Below are 8,524 nucleotides of genomic sequence, written 5' to 3'. Positions count from 1 at the left end.
CAAAAAAATTATATGTATGTGTCGGTAGACAAAAAACGTTCGAACGCGCATGCGGTATTTCAAACGTGTTGTACACATGCTAGAATTTCCATAATATACAGGGTGTCCAATATGGAGAGGTAGAAATACAGATTTTTCTTATTCTATCGTTATATCCTTGATGTTAAATCATAAAATAAATCCAAGATTCTCGCTCATGCGTACATTTCATTGACATATGAGAAAAAAATGGTCAACTCACTTCAAAATGAAGTGTTTATACAAACTGAATTGTAGTTTATGCAGACACTTTACGATTCTCGAACGCGACGATTGGACGTGTGTATTATATTTCATATTAAAAGCGATATCTGTCCAAGATTTTCTATGGTTTCCGGAACGGCTCGCTATTCATTAGTACTTTTCATACCGTTTTTCTTTCACAGAGAGATAAAGAAATCTTTGCGAAGTCTGAGATTTTAATACAATATTATCCCGAAATGAAGATGAAATCGAAACGCAGGTTTCGTATGTTCCCGTGTTTCGTCCCCTTCGGTGAAATCGGAAGTGAAAGAGTCCCATTTGGAAATTAAATTGCGTCCCATAAGGCATATTTTTGCATATCGGTTTGTTCATTTAGACGGTCCCAAAGTCTCGAAGCCAAAATTTTCGCTACAAGTCTGAAAAAGCTTATAGAGGTGGATCACCTAGTGAATACGCTTATCCATGAGACACTATTTTCAAAATATTTATATATACGCACACATGAAACGTGAAGTAATCGGACACAACGGCGCAAACTTTTGTTTATTTTTCCGATCCAAATTTTGTCACATGAAGTGTGAATTTTGAAAAATATGATTGATTTTTGTTAATGATTTTAATGGAATTTGATAAACGAAGAATAATTGTGAATGAGCTCCCATGGTTTTACTATGCACGCAATGTGGAAGGGTGCTGAGATAAAATTTTCTTCATGATGAAAGTAGATAAATATTTACATTCTTGTAAAATTTATCTCCTTTCTAAAATTATCCTCGACAGAAATTTATATCGCCATTAGAGCTTAGAAAATAATTTAGAAAAAATTGTAGAAGGACCAGTTGATTTTTTTCAAACCGCACTGCTATAATTCATTTGGTTACGCATAATATTCATTCGAGTTAATATAATTAATATTCGCATGAATCTCAATTATCATACCGACTATAACAATTCATCGGATTTGCGAATTATTTTCAAATTTTCCATTTACATTAAAAACAATAAGGCTTTTCAATTAAATTGAAGATTTTTCGAGTGAAAACATTTTCCAAGTGAAAAAAGGGAGCTGAAACTGACTCCTTTTTAAGGCCCTCGAGTATAATTTTTTCACGGATAAAATAATCCGCCATTTTTCATTAAAAAAAAGCGGAGGAAAATATTAATGATGAATTTTGCATGCCATCATTTGATGAAAAAAAAAATTCTCAATCATTTTAGTCCCATTTCTCATAAAAACATTTTTCTCACATCGTCAATCCCTATTTAAAATTTCAATCCATTTTGAATTGTAAGATCGGGATTTTGTTTAACTTTTTTCTTTCTTTCATTGGATAAAGTGATTTTTTATGATGATTTGCTACGATTGGATTTTTTGAATAAGTATTTCTAAGGTTCCATAAAAAGGACATGCGAGATGGTTCTTGTATAGGGCGCAACATTCACGAATCATTATTTACTTTTTAATTTTATGTAAGGTTTTTATATAAAGTTTTAACCAGTGTTGAGAAAGAAATTCCACCGGAGAATAATATCATTGATTTCCATTTAGAAATTAATCCCTCAAGTTTAGTTTACGGGTATATAAGTATTGGCTGCTGGCCACCCTGTAAGTGCCCATCGAATCTGCTAGGTTTGCGTGAATTCTGAAAGACTGATGCCTCGGTATCCGCCAGCGAACGGTACAGGTTCGATCGATTTAACAAAACCCGGACGAATGATATAAGCAATATGAGTTAGTGGCATTTTACAGAGGGCTGAACCGGATCGAAATGTAAGTTGCATATTTTCAAAAAGTTGTAATTTTTTTTACAGATCTGTTGCTCTTTTCATACATTTGGCCCTCCTTCATTTGATACAACAAATTTAAGCAAAAAAAAACCATTGACTTGTTTTTCAATATTGGAATTTTCCTTTTCAATCCCTTTACTTTGTACGAGAGGACGCGAATTTTTGAAATTTATTTCATCAAAAATAACATCGCGAGCAATGATAAATTTATTTGTTTCTGTGTCCAGTATTTTATAGCCATTTGTCTCATAGCCTATAAGTATTCCTTTGAATGAACGTTTATTGAATTTACTCTTTCGATTTTTATCATGAACATACGGTACTACCGAAAATCTTTAAATGATTGACGCTTGACTTTTTATTGTGCCACAGTTCGTACGGGATCTTGTTTGCTGAAAGAGCTTTCGTCGGGCATAAGTTTAGTAAATAAGCTGTGGTTAAAATCGCTTCTCCCCAAAATTCTTTGCTCAACTCTGTCCCATGTATCATAGCAGGTGCTTTCTCTGTCAATGACTTGTTCATACGTTCTGCTATGGAATTTTGTTGAGGCGTATATACGGTACTGTTAAGTGGTATTGTATTCCCTTCTCCGTACAGAAAGATTTAAATTCATTTGAGAGATACTCTTTTCCATTGTCACAATACAAGTGAGCTACTTTTAAATTGAAATATGCTTCACTTTTAGCAACATAGTCTTGAAACCGTTTTAAAACATCGGATTTATGACTCAATAAATAAACAACAGTGTAATGAGTAAATTCATCTATGAAAGTTACGAAGTATCTTCTCTCGTCAATTGTAGGTGTGATTGGTCCACACACATCTGAATGAATGACAAATAATGATCTTGTTACATGTGATCTGTCCTTTTCTTTTGAAAAGCTGAGACGTGCTTGTTTTCCGTAAACACAAGCTTCACAAATGTCATTCGTGGGATTTATAGCTTCTAATTCTTTGCGATCGAAAAGCAAATTATTCCTTTTCATTTCTAGGAATTTTTACTTGCCCATATGACCTAAACGCTCATGCCAAAGTTTATATGTGCTTGAATTTACATTTGCATTATTACACATTTCCTTGTGAATGATTAATTCAACACATATCAAATTATAAACTGACTTACCATTTGCGATGATTTTGTCACTTCTTTCAATGGATGTTTTGCCATTTTTATGAAAAATAACTGTCATAACACAGTTTTGAATTTGTCGTACTGATAATAAGTTATATGGAATTGTCGGAGCGTATAGCACGTTCTCAAGGATTCCTGATACTCCGTGATCTGTGGTCACTTTTATGGTTCCTCTCTTCGTTGCCATATCTTCTTCGCCACTGTTATCTCCACTGGTACTGGCAAATCCCATACCTTCGAAAAGGCATCATCTCGATTAGTCAAATGATGAGTTGCTCCAGAATCAAGAATAAAAGTCAACTTATCTTCTGTGTCAATCGGCTTATTAGATGAGGGTGGGGTTAAATATGACGAATAACTGAATTGTAGAACGGTCGATATTTCGAAATTTTAAAAGTTGTGATATCAGTTTGGAGAAAAATAAGTAATTTGAAATTCTTATTCCCGATCGACTATTCAGCAGATTGCGTGTTTAATTAAAAATTCCTTCTTTGAATTCGTATTTATCCGAAAATATATATTTCAATAGTTTTCATTTCGAATGCAATTTTAACAGACCATTCGAATGTCAAAAGTTCATATTTTCGAATTCAAAATGGAGAGTAATTGTTTTACAGACAGACCTGAATATAGAGTAGCAAAAAATCGAAAGTGAATTTTTCGAGCCTATGAAACTTAGATATGCAGAATAGCGATAGCTCAAAAAGGCGAAAGTCAAAATGACGATGTTTAAAATTGGAGATCACCGGTCTGAGTAAGTGAGTGAGTGAGACGCGTGTATTTGGAGCTCCACTGCATTTCTTTATTTTGATCGATCGACTTTCTAACGTTTCGCTATTTTGACTGTTCGACTTTTTGGTGTTTCAGTATTTCAACCTCAGTAATATTTGGTCTTTCGTTATTATATTTTCAAAATGGTGAATTTTCACAGTATTGCTGACCGTAGTAATTTATGAATCGAAAGAGTGATAGTCGAATTTTCGAAAAATCGATATTTTAGTCATCGTCCTATGGGCGATTGTTACATTCTATTTTCGATGTAAACGTGCTTCGAACCTTGCAGTTTCTGCTTTATTTATTTTAGGCATTCAAAGCTCCAGTCAAATCTATTTGTCTCCATATTATCATTCGAATTTTATAAACTCGAGATTTTAGCTGTTCGAAATTTTAGTCATTCCAACATTTGATCCCCACCCATTAGATGATATTTGAACTCCAGTCATGAAACCGAAACCTTCAGTATCTTGAATTTGCACTGTCTGGATTGTTCGTTGACGGTCCTCCGAGTTTTGCTTTCTTTGCTTATAATAGCAATCTTTTTCCTCGTGGTTTCTTCGTCCGCAGAAATCACACCTTTTATTATTATCATTTGTTAAATTGTGATTATTTTTCTTGTATTTCATGTTTTGCTGATATTGATGAAAGTTGGATCCTCTGGAAAATTTATTAATTGATTTTTGTTTAAAATTCTGTCGATGGTTGTTGAATTTTTTTCCATTTCTGTTTTGCTTTTGTGATTTATCTTGATGTTGAACTTCTGTTTGCAACACTTTCCCACTTGTGTCGTTTCTCTCATTTTGTATTTTTATCTCGTAGTCTAGGAGTCTTGTTTTTACAAACGTAAGATTCACTTTATCATCGGCCATCGTTTGAATTGCTGTTGTCACTGGATCGTAGCTTGTCGGCATAGTTAGAAGGAGTCTAGCAATTTTACTTGTTTCTTGTAGTTTTACTCCGGCGGCTTCAAGTTCGACAATAGTTTCATCAAATAGAATAAAATGTTTTGTCAAGGAAATATCTTCTTTAAATTTGAGAGTAATCAATTTCTTCTCCATAGTTAACTGAGATGCCAAACTCTGTCTTGCATATAGAGAATCTAATTTTCTGAATATTTCACGCGCGGTATCATCGTCTTTCGCGAGTCCAAGTGCGGATTCACTCAAATGTTCAATTATGGCACCTTTCGCAAATCTTTCTTTACTTTCCCAATCTTCTGTCATTTTTTCTGGTAGATCACTTTTAAGTATACACATGACGCATTTCCTTCCGCGATCAAAGCAAACATTCGCATTTTCCATATACTGTATTTTTCACCGTTAAACGGCCTAATGTTTCTTTTTGTCTTTTTATCAATATCGTCACTCATGATCACTATTTGAACTTCACTATAGTTTCAATTACCACGACCAATATTTCACCATTAATAAATGGATTATTTTATCGTAAATCAATATTCATTATTTTCAAGTAAAACTTTTAAATCTATCTTATTATGTGCCTGGGCCCATAACCTATTGGATTATGGAAGCAGGTTTCGGAATAAATGGCACAAAGGTTAGGCAGAGCAATTATATATTTTATTCAATGAACTTTACTCTAATAGATCTATCGATTAACTGAGCGTTGCAGTGGTCGAAAAAGTGACTCTGACTCTAACGACAAAGGGCCTCGTGTCGACCTCATCCTTGATCTGTATATTCGTTTTATAAACAAACTTATAGGACTGCGAGCACGCTCTCATGTGTATTGTTTAATATCAAGTTTTATTACTGTGCTGATGGATTATTTTTGCTCATATTCCAATACTTATACACGTGAACTTTAGTGATCAATTACTCGATAACTGTGTAAAAGAAAAATCTTAAAAAATTTATATTGTCAAATTTGGGACTAAAGAATATGTTCACCAAATTTTATAAAATTCTGAACTTTTTGAATTTTTTAATGTTTTTAGCATGGTTTAGCATGGCAACATTGTATCGCCTGTACCGAAACTCCTTAAGGATTTAGCCATTGTTCATGGTGTTGAGTAGACTCAAAGTGTATCTTCTCAGATCAAATTTTAAATGATAAATAAAATATTGGACGATAATATTTCAACATAACGAACACTTCAAAATGTTATATTTTTCAAATTAATTCATCGTTTGAGCAATATTTTTTTACAGTTTCTCAGACAGTCTACAGATAAAATTGTATACTCCACATTTCATCACTCAAATAGTATGCTTTTTTTTGTGTGTGCGTTTTCATATATTATATACATTCAAGTATATATTTCTGTGATTCTTGGATCAAGGATGTATATCAGGACAGACCCATACAACACAAAGAACATATTATTTCAATGGAGAATTGTGTAAAGTAAACTTTGATCATGCAATAACAATATTATATGAAAGTAAGTAGGGGCAGCGCAAAACGCGGTATACCTTGCGTTACAAAAATTTGTGAAGCTTCATCGGTTGCTTACTCTCGGACACCAAGAAACGTACTGCAATTTTTTACAATTATCGAAAAAAAAATTTCTTGAGAAACACTGCAGTATTCATCAAAAATTGATGAAATTTTTTATTTTTGTTATAATTTCAATGTAATGCACATTGACTGCTTCTTTTGAAAAGCAGTCGAAAAAAACAGTATTTCTATGAAATTTCTTCTTTCTTCCAGTGTTCATTTTTTTCAAGTTTTTTTTTCCTTTTCAAATTTTTATGTTGGAAATTTTGTAAGTATCAAGAGACTCGGTAGATCTCGGGACAAGTACATTGACAGCTCTGTCGTCTGCTGGCCCGAGGCTCTCGCCAAGACTATATTTTCTCTGAATAAAACGATCAAGAGACTCGGTAGAGTCTCGGGACAGGTAAATTGACAGCCCTGTCGTCTGCTGGCCCGAGCTCGCCAAGACTATCTTTTCTCTGATAAAACGATTCGCGGTGGTGGGAGGTAAAATTGGCATGTCATTTTGTTCAATTACGTAACTCCTGAGTCATCTGAGGCTTTGAAAATTGAACTGGAGACTAATTAAAAACTTCAATTTCAATTGCGCCCAAAATCAGCATTAGCGGTGGCGTAATTGCTGAAAAAAAACTATGCACAGGCTCAAGATTATGCAAGTTACCAACACATTCAAGAATTTATGTGACTGTATTTACAAAACCGTCAAAGACACTTTGATGCTCTCGAGTTTCTGATTGGTTGGATCTGACGACATCCATTTTCAGATGTTATGATTGGTTGGAGAAGTTGGTCGTTGATGATTGGAAATCTGACGACAACTTCAGAACGTAGCACAGCAGCACAGCAGACATTTAAAAAAAAGACGTAGCACACGGTAACAGCAGACATAATTTCGATCGAAAGGCGAGTGTCAGTGGTCTCTATGGTGTAAATAAGCCTCGAGCTAAGCTGTTTTATTTGAGGATCGCCGTAGCCATAAGCCCACCGCGCTCCATTTACAGTCCATATATTCGATTTCATTCATCGAATTTATTGAATTTTTATTGAAAATTAAATGAATTTTTTATTTAAATACTAAAGTACTACGAATGCAAAGAATACTTGAGGAGGAGAAATGCGGCTGCATTTGGCCTGTGGACGGTAGCTGAAAATTTCCCATCAGGTTTGCGAATAAAGCGGAGAATCATTGAATGTATACGAGGAAGAGGAGCTCAATCAATGACTTTCGCTACATCGATCAGTGCTTTCAAAACAGCGAAGTAATATAAAAATATATATATATATATATATATATTTTCTCGTGTATTGAGCAGAAGTTTTGAAACTATAAATATAAAGTCAGTGTCGAAAGCTTAAAAATAAAAAAATGATTTCGTCTTTGAATTAAGAAATTATTTTTGTTAGCGCGAGTGCGTCTTTCGGACGATTTTTTGCAGGTTTTCCAACCATCGCTGATTCTCCATATATCTACAAAAAAATGTTATTATGTAACCGATACACGCTACAATAATGTATATTATCGAGTATCATATCGAGATTTAATTCACTGCTCGCTGTGTGAATTTACAGTGATGAAAATTACAATTTTTATAGAGACTTCAACGCCCGCATAACTAATCCCGACTGTCGTTTTCAATTCACTCTCACAATTATGGCCCGTATAACACCAATTATGAAATAGCCTTTGCTTAGCGTGCGCAGTTACGCTGTGTAGAAGCATTTTCAATTGTGCAGTGTCAAATGAGAGTGCGGACGAATATGAAAAATGAGAGATAAACCAAGTTTCGCTCTCGACATTCCGCTCATATATTATTCCACTAATTTACCAACGTAGAAATTAGAAAAAAAGTCACACGCAAGAACTTTATGAGTTGCGTATGCTAAAGATTTCGAACAGCCCCGAAAGATTGTCTCTATCGACCCGAGACATATGCCGTACAAAAAGGAGCCCTGAACTTCTGGAAGAAAACCATTTTTTCGGTACGAAGAGCTCCAGAGGGTTATGAAAAAAATCTCATAAAAAATTACCCACGAAATCATAACACGCAAAAAGATGGCATACCTTATGAAAATTGAATAAAACTCTAGGAAAAAAATATTCGCATTAATTGATAGAATAATCAT

The sequence above is a fragment of the Venturia canescens genome, chromosome 11 (assembly GCF_019457755.1).
Source record: "Venturia canescens isolate UGA chromosome 11, ASM1945775v1, whole genome shotgun sequence".
Taxonomy (NCBI): domain Eukaryota; kingdom Metazoa; phylum Arthropoda; class Insecta; order Hymenoptera; family Ichneumonidae; genus Venturia; species Venturia canescens.
The sequence above is the reverse complement of the archived record's forward strand: the minus strand, read 5'-3'. Positions refer to the sequence as shown.